The sequence below is a fragment of the Schistocerca piceifrons genome, chromosome 4 (assembly GCF_021461385.2).
Source record: "Schistocerca piceifrons isolate TAMUIC-IGC-003096 chromosome 4, iqSchPice1.1, whole genome shotgun sequence".
In the NCBI taxonomy this organism is placed as follows: domain Eukaryota; kingdom Metazoa; phylum Arthropoda; class Insecta; order Orthoptera; family Acrididae; genus Schistocerca; species Schistocerca piceifrons.
Genome location: NC_060141.1, coordinates 235,169,774 through 235,188,080, shown reverse-complemented (window position 1 = coordinate 235,188,080; position 18,307 = coordinate 235,169,774). Strand labels below are relative to the sequence as shown.

The following is an 18,307-nucleotide window of genomic DNA, read 5'->3' as shown; positions in this document are numbered from 1 at the left end:
GATTCTAACGAATAAAAATGGAGAAAATTTCACAGATCTATCGACGTTAAGCTGAACTTTGCCAATAGCATTTCCAAATCTTGTTTTGTCCTACACGACGCCTGCCGTTCCAGAGATGGTTTTAACTTTGAAGACATTAAGCATAACGAAGCACGTAATCCGGACAATAAAATCCTATTGACCAAAGGAAGAAGTTCATTTACCATTGGACGTAATATTTTCGCTGATTTCTTTACAGACAATGCTCGTAAAGTATCACGGCAAAACAAATGTATCTAAACCTGATCGATAACAATCGTATTCGGGAGGACGACGGTTCAATCCCGCGTCCGGCCATCCTGATTTTGGTTTTCTGAGAGTTCCCTAAATCGCTCCAGGCAAATGCTGGGATGGTTCCGTTGAAAGGGCACGGCCGACTTCCTTTCCTAATCCGATGAGACCGATGACCTCGCTGCTTGGTCTCTTCCCCCCAAAACAACCAACAACAACCAACAGATAACAATCGTGATCGACACAGAATTAATTTATTCTCGAGAACTTTACAGTTAATTATCCGCCACCCTGCAGGCCTTCATTAGCAGAAAGCGTTGTTTATATCTTTCGAACCGTTTACGTAGAATCAAGAGCATCCGCATAGTTTGCGAACTACTGCTGCGGCGGCCTTGGCGGTGGCTGCAGCGGCACAACAGCGACGACATCCCGTGACGTCATCTGTTACGAGTTTATTTAAAGCTACGCGCGAGCGACGCAGCACAGTAATCAGCGAACGACCGAGCGCCGCGTGAGGTTTCTGTTGTTTGCTTTTACCGAGGTGAGTCAGATAACAGCAGCAGAGAGGCGGCGAAGTGCACACTGTGGCAGCCAACGGTCATAGGACGCAGATGTTGGAATCGCGTGTGTGCTTGTGTGTGTGTGTGTGTGTGTGTGTGTGTGCGAACGGTAGCTCAGAGTGTGTAACGCTAAACGGCTATTACTCGATTCAAGTGACGCTGGGTTGAACCTACCAATACCGGGCGTCGGCTTTGGCCCATGACGTAGTGATGTGGCGAGTGACGCTGTACGTGTGCAGACAGAGAACAGTGCAGCTACGGTGTTTATTTGACTCTGCAGGATGATCGAAAAGTAGCGCACATCAAAACGTATTCAGGTGTACATATATCTTTATAAATAAGTACGTATTTTATACACACACATCGTTATTACATATGCTCCTAATGGATGCACTGTTGTGTATCGCCTGTGTGAACTTAATTTTCCCATGTTTGAGGCCATCCTGCGGAGCATGTACGACATTGAGGTTGTTAATCTCCACTGTTATGTTAATCTTTAATTCCGCCAGTGCGTGTCACCTGTTTCTATAGACCATTCCTCGAAGGTAGCCCTACAAGAAGAAATGTGAAGATGCTAAATCGTGAGTACATGGAGGACCTTACCCTTTTAAAGATGAGTCGATTACCAACAAATGCTCTTAAGAAAAGAACTGCTTCATGAGATGTATGGCACGCGGCTCCGATCTGGTGCAGCCGACAGGAACGTTCATCTGCCTCAAGAAGCGAAACCTTGAAACGATGTCTTCACTGTAGTATCAAAGAAAATAGGGCACAGTTCGACGAAGTGCCACGGGCGTCCGCAAGAGTGGGAGGTGAGCGGGGCGTCCTAGAATCATTTTATTTGCCCTCGAATACGATTTCATAGTATAATCCCAAGGACAAAGGCTTTTCTCAAAAAGATGGGCGGAAGATACCATAACCGAACAGTCCTCTTGTGTGAACTACACGTCTACTATACCCAACACAGAAAGAAATGACAGGTCAAGCCATCCTTCCAGCTGGAAAGCACACATGCGAATGAGTGCTTCGGCTTGTAATCGGCAGCAACACGTGACAGCTCCGCATAGCGCGGCGAGCGTTCACAGCGTTCAGTGTGACGCGTCGTAGTACCTCGTCACGGCCAAACGCCAAAATGTATCACGCAACTACTCGAGATAGGGAAGAGGCACAGCTTTCCTTTCAGCGTTAAAAACTGTTTAGATACGTTAGCTACAGGTCTTACGCAACAACATACGACGTTAAATGCACCAAACGCAAACTGCCAGTGACTACGTTTTTCATTGCAAACTTTTCAAAATATATACTTATATGGATACGGTGTCCGATCTTTCGGACATGTCCGAAAGAACAGACATCATTCATGACCTGCAGCCGTCTAGAACGAAATTAGAATTATATTAATACCTTCAGTTGCTGACGAGCGTTGATATATATCAACCGGGACAGGTGAAAATGTGTGCCCCGACCGGGACTCGAAGTGGAGTATGCACGGTGCTTTACTTTAAAGTAACCACGGGCAATAATGGAAAGCTGTGATGTGTGGCCACAACATGCGGAAAAATATTTTTGTTTACCGAATACTTTTCTCATTACTTACTTTCCGTGTCCGGAACTAGACTTCAGACTTCCAAAAATCAGCAACCAATATGGCCTTGTCATTTGCCTCCTATAAGTCATTCATTGTGCAGGGCTGGTCTAAATATGGACAGATAAGAAGGTGTTGAGGATCCTGGACAGAACCACAGAGACAGAGAATGTTCTCATTCTCTTTTAGAAAACCCCATTGCTGCAGGTATGTCTTGCACTTCGGCACTTCTACCCTCATACGGTTTAGGGTTCTCCAGACTGTGTATGGTAGGTCTCCACCAGGCGCCAGTTCTTCTTTTACATCTTTGTGGGGGTTTCTCAGGTCGATTTCCCACCTTTTCAAACGATTCTCTGCAGCCGACCCTTCCAGTGCTCGGGTACGTGACTTTTCTCATACTCGAATGAGGAAGACTGAGTAGCGGAAAGTACGCACGAATCCCAAAATATTGTTTTTATTTTTTAAATAAGAAAAGTAAAAGCTTTACCCATAATCTGAATACAGATACGGATGTAGCATTGCTTCATCTACATAAAACCATTTTTTAGGCAAATCGAATGACTTGAAACTTCACTCTCCGCGTTTCGTACTATGCGAGTTGCGTGGAACACTCCCTGTTGCGCCGGACTATACGATGGATATACGTATCGGTGTCAGAGCGCTGTCGTACCAGTGTGAATTAGGTAAGTCGCTTGCATTATGTTTCTATCTCCGCCGATGCGGGCTGCTGCTGCATCGTATTCCCGTATCGATTCGCATATAGCATCGCCTCAGTGTGAGCCGCGCTCGAGTCTTGCCCCATCCCCAACCGCCACTGGATACATTTCTGCGAGCGCCCATGCTGCACACCACACTTCAGTTTGGTGCAAGGTGTTTTCTTGAGTGACATGTGGTTTTCCGGTTGGCCAAATTCTTGTGTTTTGACTGTTCACTTATACACTAACATAAAAATTCGCTTGACGCCTTCCTGAGAGGCAATCTCCACTCACTTAAAATTAATAATATAAGTGTAAACCAGATGTGGCTTAAATTCAAAGAAACAGTATCGGCAGCAATTGAGAGATTTATACCAAATAAATTAACGACGGAGCTGATCCTCCTTGGTACAAAAAACGGGTTAGAACACTGTTGCAGAAACAGCGAAACAAACATACCAAATTTAAACAGACGCAAAACCCACAACATTGGCGATCTTTTACATAAGCTCGAAATTTAGCGCGGACTTCAGTGCGAGATGCCTGTAACAGTTTCCACAACGGAACTTTGTCTCGGAACCTGGCAGAAAGAAAATCCAAACAGAATCTGTTCGTATGTGAAGTATGTTAGCGGCAAGAAACAATCAATGCCTTCTCTGCACGATAGCAATGGAGATACTATCGAAGACAGTGTTGCCAAAACAGAGTCACTAAACACAGCCTTCCGAAATGCCTTCACAAAAGAAGACGAATTAAATATTCCAGGATTCGAATCGAGAACAGCTGCCAACATGAGTAAGGTAGAAGTAAATATCCTTGGAATAGTGAAACAACTTAAATCACTTAATAAAAGCAAGTCTTCTGGTCCAGACTGTTTACCAATTAGGTTCCTTTCGGAGTATGCTGATGCATTAGCTCCATACTTAACACTCATATACAACCGTTCGCTCGACGAAAGATCCGTACCCAAAGACTGGAAAGTTGCACAGGTCACACCAATATTCAAGAAAGGTAGTAGGAGTAATCCACTAAATTACAGGCCCATATCGTAAACGTCGATATGCAGCAGGATTTTAGAACATATATTTTGTTCGAACATTATGAATTACCTCGAAGTAAACGGTATATTGACACACAGTCAACATCGGTTTACAAAACATCGTACCTGTGAAACACAACTTATCTCTCTATTCCAATGAAGTGTTGAGTGCTACTGACAAGGGATTTCAGATCGATTCTGTATTTCTGGTTTCCAAAAGGCTTTTGACACTGTACCACATAAGCGCCTCGTAGTGAAACTGCGTGCTTATGGAATATCGTCTCAGTTATGTGACTGGATTTGTGATTTCCTGTCAGAGAGGACACAGTTCGTAGTAATTGACGGAAAGTCATCGCGTAAATCAGAAGTGATTTTCAGACGTTCCCCAAGGTTGTGTTATAGGCCCTTTGCTGTTCCGTATTTACATAAACGATTTTCGAGGCAGTCTGAGCAGCCGTCTTCGTTTTTTTGCAGATGACGCTGTAGTTTATCGACTAATAAAGTCATCAGAAGATCAAAACAAACTGCAAAACGATTTAAGAAAAGATATTTGAATGGTGCGAAAATTGGCAGTTGACCCTAAATAACGAAAAGTGTGAGTTCATCCACATTAGTGCAGAAAGGATTTCGTTAAACTTCGGTTACACGATAAAGCAGTCTAATCTAAAAGCCGTAAATTCAACTAAATACCTGGGTATTACAATTACGGACAACTTCAATTGGAAGGAACACATAGAAAATGTTGTGGGGAAGGCTAACCAATGACTGCGTTTTATTGGCAGGACACTTAGAAAATGTAGCAGACTTACTAAGGAGACTGCCTACACTATGCTTGTCCATCCTCTTTTAGAATACTGCTACGCGGTGGTGTGGGATCCTTACCAGATAGGAGTGACGGAGTACATCGAAAAAGTTCAAAGAAAGTCAGCACGTTTTGCATTATCGCGAAATATGGGAGAGTGTGTCACAGAAATGATACAGGATTTGGGCTGGACATCATTAAAAGAAAGGTGTTTCTTGTTGCGACGGAAAATTCTCACGAAATTCCAATCACCAGCTTTTTCCTCCGAATGCTAAAATATTTTGTTGACACCGACCTACATAGGGAGGAACGATCACCAAGATAAAATAAGGGAAATCAGAGCTCGTACGGAAAGATATAGGTGTTCATTCTTTCCGCGCGCTATACAAGATTGTAATAACGGAGAGTTGTGAAGGTGGTTCGATGAACCCTCTGCCAGGCACTTAAATGCGATTTGCAGTGTATCGATGTAGATGTAGATGTATCAGTGATGAAAATACAAATCATCGTACAGTACGCTAGACACTTTTCTTAATTCAGAGCCTTTAGTCTAAGAACATGATACGCACGAAATTTTAACTTCTGCATTGCTTTCTGGGAGCTCCTATATGAAATCCAGACTGGACAGTCTCGTCAAACTTTTTGCTCTTGTCTGCAAATGATCTGCGTTCTCGGAAACAGTGGACGAATCTCTTTATTGCTGAACTATTCGGCGTTGCGGCATCTGGATATTTCTCCGCGATATGCGTCTGCAACACATGCATACAGTGACTGACAAAATACTGTTCAACAACGAAAACTCGTCGCTCTTTGGAAACATCCTGCTCACCAAGCAATGAACTGCACGGTACTGCTGGCGTCGTCAGTGGCCTGTAACCGTTACACTGGCGTCTTCGTTTGTTATTGGTAATACCTGTGGCGATACCTTGTAATGGCTTGATTGAACGAATGCGCTCCAACTCCTAGTTACGGTCTCATTTCCTTAAGTTTTGGCATCTTTTTGGTCGTATTGTATTGAAATATATTTTGCGGTGACAGTCTGGTGAGTAACGAAGCCAGAGGTCGACGTAAAGTTTGAACGGACAATTTGGTTATGAACTGACGAAAACAGCGAATGTGGTGTCATGAGAATCAAAGGCGATTTAGCCATGTCGGTCAAGTGCCGCACTGTCTATTTTTCCGTGGGAAAATAAACCGTTAGAGGTTTTGAATTGATAATAACGGTGTCTAAGATTTTTTGCTCAGTGTTTTTAAAACACGAAATAACAAGTCGTTGATTCGAAATGCGTTAGTATTCAAACGTTTGAAGAATACATTAGACGTAATCATATTTTATTAAAGCACATTTACGTATTACAAATTGACACAACGGTTTTATTTATGTGCTGTTTTGCGCTCTGATCTCTTGTGAGTTTTATACGAACTTGCGCCGCAATATTCCCGACGGATTATTAGATTTACATTGTTAATAAAGCTCGCTTAAAAGCCGCTTGTCGACGCAGGGCACTAATCGAAGCAGTTGGACACCCAGAATATATCGCAGTCAGGTAGCTGTCCGTTTGAATTATGATTACAGACATACAGGGTGTTTCAAAAATGACCGGTATATTTGAAACGGCAATAAAAACTAAACGAGCAGCGATAGAAATACACCGTTTGTTGCAATATGCTTGGGACAACAGTACATTTTCAGGCGGACAAACTTTCGAAATTACAGTAGTTACAATTTTCAACAACAGATGGCGCTGCACGTGGTGTGAAAGATATAGAAGACGACGCAGTCTGTGGGTGCGCCATTCTGTACGCCGTCTTTCTGCTGTAAGCGTGTGTTGTTCACAACGTGCAAGTGTGCTGTAGACAACACGGTTTATTCCTTAGAACAGAGGATTTTTCTGGTGTTGGAATTCCACCGCCTAGAACACAGTGTTGTTGCAACAAGACGAAGTTCTCAACGGAGGTTTAATGTAACCAAAGGACCGAAACGCGATACAATAAAGGATCTGTTTGAAAAATTTCAACGGACTGGGAACGTGACGGATGAACGTGCTGGAAAGGTAGGGCGACCGCGTACGGCAACCACAGAGGGCAACGCGCAGCTAGTGCAGCAGGTGATCCAACAGTGGCCTTGGGTTTCCGTTCGCCGTGTTCCAGCTGCGGTCCAAATGACGCCAACGTCCACGTATCGTCTCATGCGCCAGAGTTTACACCTCTATCCATACAAAACTCAAACGCGGCAACCCCTCAGCGCCGCTACCATTGCTGCACGAGAGACTTTCGCTAACGATATAGTGCACAGGATTGATGACGGCGATATGCATGTGGGCAGCATTTACTGACGAAGCTTATTTTTACCTGGACGGATTCGTCAATAAACAGAACTGGCGCATATGGGGAACCGAAAAGCCCCATGTTGCAGTCCCATCGTCCCTGCATCCTCAAAAAGTACTGGTCTGGGCCGCCATTTCTTCCAAAGGAATCATTGGCCCATTTTTCAGATCCGAAACGATTACTGCATCACTCTATCTGGACATTCTTTGTGAATTTGTGGCGGTACAAACTGCCTTAGACGACACTGCGAACACCTCGTGGTTTATGCAAGATGGTGCCCGGCCACATCGCACGGCCGACGTCTTTAATTTCCTGAATGAATATTTCGATGATCGTGTGATTGCTTTGGGCTATCCGAAACATACAGGAGGCGGCGTGGATTGGCCTCCCTATTCGCCAGACATGAACCCCTGTGACTTCTTTCTGTGGGGACACTTGAAAGACCAGGTGTACCGCCAGAATCCAGAAACAATTGAACAGCTGAAGCAGTACATCTCATCTGAATGTGAAGCCATTCCGCCAGACACGTTGTCAAAGGTTTCGGGTAATTTCATTCAGAGACTACGCCATATTATTGTTACGCATGGTGGATATGTGGAAAATATCGTACTATAGAGTTTCCCAGACCGCAGCGCCATCTGTTGTTGAAAATTGTAACTACTGTAATTTCGAAAGTTCGTCTGCCTGAAAATGTACTGTTGTCCCAAGCATATTGCAACAAACGGTGTATTTCTATCGCTGCTCGTTTAGTTTTTATTGCCGTTTCAAATATACCGGTCATTTTTGAAACACCCTGTACACGTCCGCAGACATTTAAATGGTTTGTTCGGCTTCGGAACGTGTCATTCCACAAGAACGAAATTTTGTAGATGATACAAAAATGTATTATATCCCAGAGTGTTTAGTGAGAATGCTGTAACTAGTAAATAAGTAGTGCCCCTTCTGTGCTCCTCCTACAGAGTTTTCATGCATGATACAATGTTTAACCTACCCATAGCGCTGATTTTCTTCACATGGTTGTCGCAGTGTTCTGTTTCCATTTTCTGCAACTAACCACAACGCAGATTAGGCTTCCCTAACCTATGTGTGGCGGCGTTTTACTACCTGGCATAATCCTATGAAGTGTGAGGTGAAATTTTGCTCTGTAAAAACATCTGTAACTGGTAAGTTTACATTTAAGACTGAATAACAAGTACACTGATTTTGTTCTACTGGCCAGTAGAAGGAAAAAATATGCATGTTATTTTATCTTAAATATGGAATTATCGTGCCACGAAGTAACGGACGCATCCATAAATAAGATAATGATAATTTATAATACAACGGTTTTTACTTTTAAGGCGAGCTGTAATAATACTTTGCAATGCATTTCGAAACAAACTGAGTAAACGCCTGCGACAATGGACAACTCTCAGCTCAATTTGTATGTAATTCTAGCGGTGTCAGGAGACAGGCGGACAAGGAGACTTGCGGACACCGGTGATTAGCGGGCGACACGCAAGGTTACGTAACAACACGCAGAGCGGCAAGAAGTGCAAGTAGTATTGTTTAGGCCACACACAGAAGTGACTTAAGAGCTCGCTCGTTCGCTATTAATACGGGTACGTCCGTGTGTGCTGGTCAAGTGTTGCACGGTTGCACATTTAATAATTAATATGCTACAGCCACTGATTCCTCACAAATTATTTGGCTAAAAGCATTAATTGCAGTGAAGAAGCATTGTCAGTATTAACTAAGTTATGTTAATAAAGTGTACTGCATTTCTAGAAACTTTGAAGCCTATGTAAGAAGAATATCAGTGTTTCCCCTCTGATGCCAGCAATTTCTCAGCGCGAGTAAAGAGTTTTAAAAATAAATGTGATAGAATTTATAAAAATTAGGTTTGCTTCCAGTTTATCTTGAATTTATCCTTAAAGTTTTGTCCTTAAACCATTTTATAGGTTACTTTTCATATTTTTTGACCTTAATAATAACTATTTGTATGGTCGTGCATAGTTCGTTGGCCTCTTTGACTTGAATTATACTTACCCTTGTTAATCACGAAGAATTTCCTGAAACTGCACTCTCATCTGCCGTGTTACATAAGCGGAGAGAATCATTACTAACACGAGATTGCTACCAAAAATAATATGAAAAGGGGAAATTATTAATATTTCATATTTTCTTGTCTATAAACAAGCTGAAAGTGGTTGTTTGGCTTCAGAATATGGATGGAATGTCATTACACACATCCGTGCATGCCTTCCATTTGCATTTAAAACAAAACAAAAACCAGGTTTCTCAGGCTGAATGTTTTGAATAGCATTTTAATACAAAATTCTTAGGTAGCGTAAGTCTATGAAATAATAATTATATTTCACTCTTCCGAATGTGGCTAATAAATGATTCTTTGGGACACTGTTTTCGTTCTAAATGTTAAAACACAGTTTTCGTTTGTCCAATTAAATCACAGCAATATTCCGCACTGCTTCCACTTCGAACAGTACGTCGCATTTACACAGTAATTGGTAGTCAGTAAAATGCACGTCGTTGTCACGAAATGATCACAATTGATTAAACAATCTGTATATACAGCTGTAGCAATAGTTAGATGCTGATCAGAAACTAAATCTGTATATAGTTTTAGCCCCGATTGTTTATACGGGCTGCGGCAGCAACTATGACCCGTTTTAAAATGAGCACCATTATTGAACACGGCCAATACCCGAAAAATGGGGTGTCTGCATATATCTCGCTAACGCTGCTGTCCGCCTATTTCCGTGTCCGTACTTCTCCAGCATTCGTTGTAGCGATTGTAAAAAACGGGAACACAGGTTACCGTAGACCTCCCATTTAGTGAAGGCCTCGCTACTTTCTTAGTTTTAGTGCACACAATTCCTACATGGACAGTGTTCTCAAGATTTTATTTCGTATTTAAGGCAGAGATTCTTACTGTTCGTAATCAGTGATACTTCCTTCTTTTTTGAAAGATTTAACTATTTCTCCATTTCTGTGCCCACGGTGTCCGTCGTTACTTTACAATTACTGAAGGTATATGCTGGGACGTTAACACCTCGCTAAGGATCACATCTGAGACGGGCCATCCGTCCATTATTTTGCCGCTTTGTGGTACATACTACACAGGTCCTCAGGATATGGTATTGAACCGACTCTCTTGACAGCTACTGCTCACATGCATCTCACAGTCACTGCTTTACTCTCGTGTTAAGTTCCACAAGTGTGACGTTTTCTTCTTTAGTGTGACTATAGAGTCCGTAGCTGGTTTACAATTAACAAAGCTCTCGCAACTACTAAAAAATTTGGTATTTATTTTTCCTTCATTTTAGTAGCTTAAAACATTGTCGTTGTGTAAGGGATACACTTATCCAAAGTGGACCAACGCAGTCAGTCGTACCCCATGTACAGTTACACACTGCTGGTTCTCTGGAACATTCGGAGCTTTGCGCGCCTCGCGAAAGAGGCACTGTACTCTTGTTTCTTTCAACTATGCCTCAGCGCCACTGGTCGCGCACCTTCATGCGAGAAGACAGTCGTTGAGATTTCGCGTGGGGCGGTCTTAGGCACCAGTAAATAAAATTGGTCAGGTATCAGCAGGGCACGTGCACTGAGGATCCCGCACAAACTTAGTTACGTATATGGATAGTTCATTCATTCCGAAAATCGATAATCTCGACGACGTTTGCCTGTCTTCGACATTCACACTGGCAAGATACCGGTTCCAGGATCTCGAACTCTTTCAAGAACGTCTTAATTTTAATACTAAAGACGGATAACAAACGACAAAAGAAATATTTTTTTCCTGAGCTGTAGTTACAAAATGGTTCAAATGGCACTGAGCACTATGGGACTCAACTGCTGAGGTCATTAGTCCCCTAGAACTTAGAACTAGTTAAACCTAACTAACCTAAGGACATCACAAACATCCATGCCCGAGGCAGGATTCGAACCTGCGACCGTAGCGGTCTTGCGGTTCCAGACTGCAGCGCCTTTAACCGCACGGCCACTTCGGCCGGCAGCTGTAGTTACAAATTAACGATATTCTGATATTTTACTTTCCTTGTACTGTTAAACCTTGCTTATTGCCAAATTTCATGATTCTATGCCGATGGGAAATACCCTATAGTTTTTAATGAGTGAGCCTGCGAGCATCAAAAAATGTGACATAAATGTCCGTATTTTTTGAGTGCATTGACTTAGCTTAGAAGCTTCAATTTTTTTCACCGCCAAGGGACCGTAGACTTTAGCAAGCCACATAAATTTTGGCTGGATATGTCTACGCTGTACTGATTAAAAGGGGTCTTAAACGACGGGCACATAGATAGTTGGAGAACAAGTGAAAGAAATTGTTTTCGTATGACTATAGATTTACAATTTTCAGATTTTTTCTTTTACTTGTACTAGGAAACCTTGCCTTTTGCCAAATTTCATGATTCTAGAACAAAGTGAAGTACCCTATGAGTGAGTTTTCGAGTATCAAAATTATGTGACATAAGTGGCCTATCTTTTGATGATAATGACTCAGAAGCTTATGTTTATTCCATTTTATTTCAACTTGATACTTTTCCTCGTTCCTGAAAAGGGGCCTTAACAGATGAAGGGGCAGAGAGATAACAGATGACATTTTTTTCGTTTGATATGACAAATTCACAATTTTCGAAGGTTTTCCTTTTAGTATACTGCAATTCCTTTCTTCTTGCATATTTCAGTATTCTAGGCCAGGGGGAACTACCCTGTGGTTTTCAATGAGTGAGTTCGCGAGTATCGAAATACGCGACGTAAATGGACGTATCTATTGACTGCACTGACTTAGAAGCTTCAGTTTTTTACAACGCCAAGAGACCGTATATTTTAGTACGAGAAATCTCAACTTGATCCTCCTTCCGTTACTGAGAAAATGGGCTTTCTTAAAAATCGGACGGACAGACATACAACAAAGGTTTCCTATAAGCGATCGGTTTCACCGACTGGAGTACGGAGTTCTAAAATGTGTTAACAGTTTGCAGATGTTGGTCAGATCTGTCTGAAAGTTTACCCTCGAATGCCAGAGCAACAATTGGTTTATTCGCAGAGGGTGCGTGTAATTACGCAGGAGGGCACTGGATACATCATTATCGTCATTCTTTGCCTGTAGCATCTGTTGGTGGGCAATATTAGTGTTTGAACAATTATTAAGTCAACATTGAACTGCTGTAGCGTAATAGTTTAATTTGGAAAAGCAGTACAGCAGTGGCAAACCTGTAATAATGAAACTAAATTTAACTGCTAATGTGAGCATGGTTTTGTCTAGCCATTGTTAGGAAGTGTGTTACTTGCAAACGTGATAAAAAAATTAAATGGTATCAACTATTACACTTTCAAAGCAGCCTTTTTCGCTTGAAGTTGAAGAACTTCAATAATCGTGAAGAAAAGGGAAACATTTTCGTTTTACGCAAAACGGTCAGATTTCGTAAGACGCTTGTCCTCGCTGTTAGCCATCTCTTACCCATGTCGGATCACCGCAAAGAAAACAGTTTCAATTAAGAATTAGCAAAATACAGCAGGACGGAGGTTAGATGTGGTAGCATTTTTATCTGACTTCCGCTTACATCTGGTAATGTTGTCTGCCTGCACATTATTCAGGTATTCCTGTGTTTGGCACCTATTGTTTTGGTCTCACGTCACGCTCACCTGCAGTACTACACATTTTTATGTAAAACAGGAGTAAATATTGCACCACTATTGTTTACTTTCTATCTCCTGGCTAAACGTTTGAATAAGTCTGCCTGTTGGCTTGAGGATCAGAGCAGACCATTGCTACTTTTTAAAAAACGTCTATTATTAAAGGTATGTTAGTATAGACAAATTTCTTGTCATGAAAAACCACAAAATATTGCACCATTAATATTTATTTACGTTCTCTTGTTTATCTCTTCGTTGCTGTGCTGGGGTTTCATACACTTCAGTCGATGTTTTTCTCAACGTAATCACGAGACGACGCATAATTTGCACTTGAACACTTCGGTGTGCTACATTTAGAAGCTGATAGACGGCGTTACTGTAGTTAACTACAGTTTAGCTTATGTTGTGGAGGAAACGCATTTTTCATCTCTGTGGTTTATCAAGCCGCACCACAGTAATGGAGTTTCTCTCAGTTGTTCAATACGTAATTTTCAACAGTTAACATCTTAGAGAAGTTGTTACGATGGAAATTTCCCGGGTGTAACGAACTTTCATCTAAATCTTTAACTGAGGTTGAAGAGAGAATGTAACACAAATACTAATGAGGCTGTCCCTAAAACAACATCGTCTCAAAGCAGTTGCATTATATGTCCCAGATCCAACGATAGGAAAACTAACTATTGGTGCTATACAAGCAGTAAATTTTTGTGCTTAAAACGCATTATTCCAACGTGTGGAAGGTATTTTAAAAGTGAAGAAAGTATTTTAAAAGTGAAGAAGGCACGGAGTGAACATCGTTTGCTACAGATATTACATGTAACCAAACTATAAATTACAACTAAAATTAGGACGATATAAGTGAACTTATTGTTTCTCTTATTTTTTAACTCTTAACAGTACGATTGGAAGTAACGAAACTCTTCAGAACTTTAAGACAATAATGCTGTTATGGAAGAATAAAAAATTTATATAAATGATGTAGGCCTTACTTCGTGAAGCATCATTAACTCAGAAGTGCACGCGTAGTTTAGGATTCATCCCGCCGTAGTTATGTTGCTAGCATGTAATTTAGCATACACCCAACAGTAGCATTGTTACAGAAATTCTACAACTAGAACCTTCCACATACCTTTCAACCGTATGTCCCTCCTTGCAATAATGTGTAAGTTCCCCAGTTTCAAACATTATCTAATTGAGTAGAGATGTGTCTTCCAGTGCGTGGGTAAATAACACTTTGGGCATAGATTGCAGATTCGAACATGAGAAAGAGATGCTATCTCTTACGTACAGCATTGCGCAAACGAATATGAGTCCGAGAGCGAAAATGACCACATTTCTGAGACTGATCGTAGTACAGATACCGAGCGAGAGGTAGATAGTGATGACTCAGAGGATGTGGCAACAATATCTGAAGCAAGCTATAAAGGAAAGGATGGCACTCTGTGGCAAAAATCTGTGCTACTTGCCCTCACTTTCCAAATCTGCTGTTATGTTCGTCACTGGAGTGAAAGAGGCAAGACAGAAGAAAACTAGATTTTATTCTGGGAGGTGTGAGGGGTGTTCCCAGTAAAGGACAAGAAAACCACAACTACTTGCAAGACTTGCTGTAGGTTAATATGTAAGAACATTAATTTTCATTTTGCAAAGAATGTATCGTTTATGATTCTGATTTAGATATAAAAAACAAACCTTCCCGAATACACTGTCTTCGTGAGATTTGTCTTTTATTATTATGAGAAATGTGTGTTTACATCTTAAAAGTGACGAAATGCATGTTTAAAATGCCCTAAAGTTGTGATGTATAACACGTACATTCCAATTTTCTGAATAGTTTCATGAATTTTTTTTCTAACTATGGTAAAAAATACTCTATGCGTGTAGTAAAGTCATAACAATACACGCGTGTGCTTACGGGTTAATAATGTTTTCATTAATATTTGGACCAAAACATACTTTTTTAATTACCAGATAAAAATTTTAATATGAAGTTATCCAAGCCTTACCACACTAATACTACTAGAATAAATGACCGCTGTAACTAAGGGTTAACTGCGTGTTGTGGCTACGTGGTGAAGAAGTGTATTCACACGGGCATACTTTTAGCAAACGCGGAACGCGATCAACTTGTGACAGCTGCTGAACATTCGTCACGCCCGACCGCCCGCCCAGATGCAACGGAGGCAGTAGCCCACCATGCGTGTTGTCGCACATCGTCGCTTGCTATCACCAGTTATCTTGTTCAGCAGTAGTAGCACGTTGCCACTATACACAGAGATTTGAAGCAATATTGTCTTAAATGCTCTTTTCTTACAAGGGAAAAATCTCACAAAGTTCTTCCAACATCGAAACCTGTATACGTTCCAAGGCTGTACCTGTGCCATTGAATCCTTTGGTATCGCCAGATGTTTCTTGTCCTCGGATTCGACGCTCAAAAAAGTTTTTTAAATTCTGATACAAATGATTAGTTTGGACCGAGAATTTGGGAATCTTTTTTTGAGGCCGCAAATGTCCTTATGGCAGCATCGAAATCTGTTAAACAAACGTCTGACCAGGTCAGTAGATATTTGAAAGATGTTTTCTTTCCTCGTGACGGAGAAATATCTACAATATTGATAGATTTGCGCTGTGGTCAATGTGAAAGAACCGTTTAGAGCATCGTACCTGAGGTCAAGGAACTGTTCATCTGTTGATCCCAAAGGACTCGGCGGCAAAGGTACAGCCGTTGAATCTATACAGCTTCGATGCTGGAATACTTTGTGAGAAGACTTTCGGGTCTAGTTCTGTTGAATAATTATGGTGTCAATCTCCACTTTAGAAACAATACAGTCAATCTTCAGTCACTAGTACACGATCAACTGTCTTCCCCAAGGCTTATCAATGTACTGAAATATGCCTGATACACATCAGAATATCTAGAGGTTCACTCGTGACAATTTGAAATCCTGCTGGATTTTCTTTTATATTGGCTTCTCCAACGCGTATATTATGTGACGAAATTTCGTTCATTTTATGCGCTTGGTGTAAAAACAAAAGTTTTGTTTTAAGTATTTACTTACGGATTGTTATTATTTTAATTATTTGCTATCATAATAATGAGTTACTTATTATTTTCGGTTAACAAAGTACACACATGTGAAACTGTGAACTAAAAAAACAAAAAGTCATGAATGTAAAAGGTAAAATATCAATTTAAAACATAAAACAAACGTAATAAAATCAATATTTAAAATAGCAACCAATGTTAACAAGATATGTTGAAAATACTCCGACAGCACATTCTGTACAGCTTATTTTACAAAAATGGTTTTTCAGAAAGCGTTTTTACTACACATCGATGTATGTGGCTTGAATGTTCTTTAATTTATGTTGCAACAAAAGTTTTCATTTTTCAGAATTAATTAATGGTTGGAGGTGGGGGAGTATTTTGCAAAATGACAAAGTATTACTTAAGTTGATTATACAGTCTTCAAGAACATTAATTACATGTCAACTTTTGTATGAAAAACATCTTTTTATGTATCACCATTTCGAAGATATTCACTCTAAACATAATATGCCAAATTAGGCTGCAGTGTGTGTTTTACTCCTTAAAACTGAAGTTGGACACAAACGAAACAATACATATTGCACTACTTTACCCTTCTACACACGCACTAAGTTTCGGCAAGATCGTTTGTTGACACTTGGGAATGTTCCCTTGTTAGTAAGCGTCCTCTGCGTAATTATGATGAATTTTAAGCTCTGTTAGTGCGCTTGCAGAAAGTTTGTATGAGGTCCACTTTCTCGTACTAATGAAATTTTTTTTATCTCGCTGGTGTTTATCTGCACGTGTTTCACTGCAAATGTGGTATCGTCGATGGGCGTTCCTTTATTTTCTTTGAAAATACATTTTTAGCGAACTTCTGTCAATCTCGAATATGTATAAACTTACGTGCTCTATAGTCAAGCTCGAGGGAAACTGCAGGCACTCGCACTTCGTAGCTGCACTTCTTGCTTCCTGCTGCTGCTGCTACTGCTTTGTCTCTGTGGTCTACAGTCAATAGATTGGTTTGATGCAACTGGGCATGCAAGACTATCCCGAGCAAGCCTCTTCATTTCTGCATAACTGCTATAACTTTTATTCATTTGAACCTGCTTACTATGCCAATATCATGCAGTTTCTCGAGACAAACTTGCTGGAATATTTACACGTCTCATGTCTCCAAAACTGAAACAAGCGTGAGCCTCGCAATTTTGTGTCCTCCAGCTGAATCCACACATATTATAAAAAAGGATTTATGTATGGATGTGTGTGTGTGTGTGTGTTCCACACCTCCTAAACCACTGGACCGAATCTCACTAATCATTGTACACGTTTCACGTACTATCTGGAAAGGATCGCTGTGGGGCTAAGAACCACCTACAGATCAACGGATCAAAAAGGGGAAGGGTGAGGTGGGGGGCATTAAGGAAGCGTGGCCCTCGACGCGCGAATACTCACGCTATATTCATTCGGTATTTGAGAATAAGAGGACGAAGAGACTTGCAACAAACATTAAACATAATTTCAAACCTTTATGATGTTTTTTCTCGGTGACAACCCACACAAAATTAAGAAAAGAAAATGTTTATCACCTATCACATTTCGCTTTTCATGCAGTAAAACTGCCGCATCAGGCATGATGTTTTTATTTATTATTGCTTTACTATTAACTGTATTCGGGACACACTTTGCAAACAGTATTCATATATACCAGCGAAGGCACTTGCAAAATTGTGTCATTGTACTACACATAGTTCAGCAGATATGAAGTCACAAGCACTGAGTTCCTCGAAAACAAAACTGTAAGACGATATTCGCTAGAGATACAGGCGAAATATGTGTGAAATATGTTGAATATACGTGACATGTGCATACGCGGGCAAAGACATGGGTAGAAAGCTCCTCCTAAAGCTCTACATGGATGTCAACCAAACTTGGTACCCATGCTACTTGCTACGAAAGGAACACTGTGAGGGTTAGAACCAACAACCTCCTACTGGGTAGGAGTGATAATGTGTAGCGAGGAAGGGAAGGACAGAGGAGACGGACAGACGGAGAGGAGGAAGGAGGAGACAGACGCAGTTATGGGGAAGAAAGTGATGGGCAGAGAGAGAGAGAAACGGAAATGGCGAGAAAGGGAAGACGAGGAGATGGGCAGAGAGAGGAGAGGAGGAGAGACACAGAGAAAGAGTTGGAGATGGACAAGGAGAGGGATGGGGAGGAGATGGGCAGAGTGAGAGGGGAGGAGAGAATAAAGAGAAAGAGAGAGAGAGAGAGAGAGAGAGAGAGAGAGAGAGAGAGAGAGAGACAGAAAGGACGAGATGAACTGTGAAAGAGGTGGAGGAGGA

At 41.2% G+C, this 18,307-nt stretch overlaps 1 protein-coding gene across 1 annotated transcript in view; it reads left to right on the top strand.

Annotated features, from left to right (window-relative positions):
• The first annotated feature begins 768 nt into the window (after nucleotides 1–768).
• Nucleotides 769–18,307, top strand: part of LOC124795260 (probable cytochrome P450 301a1, mitochondrial) — a 193,329-nt gene continuing 175,790 nt past the window's right edge. Inside the window, exon 1 of the mRNA XM_047259204.1 lies at nucleotides 769–811. The gene's annotated coding sequence lies outside the window, so the exon portion shown is untranslated. The remainder of the gene's footprint in view (nucleotides 812–18,307) is intronic.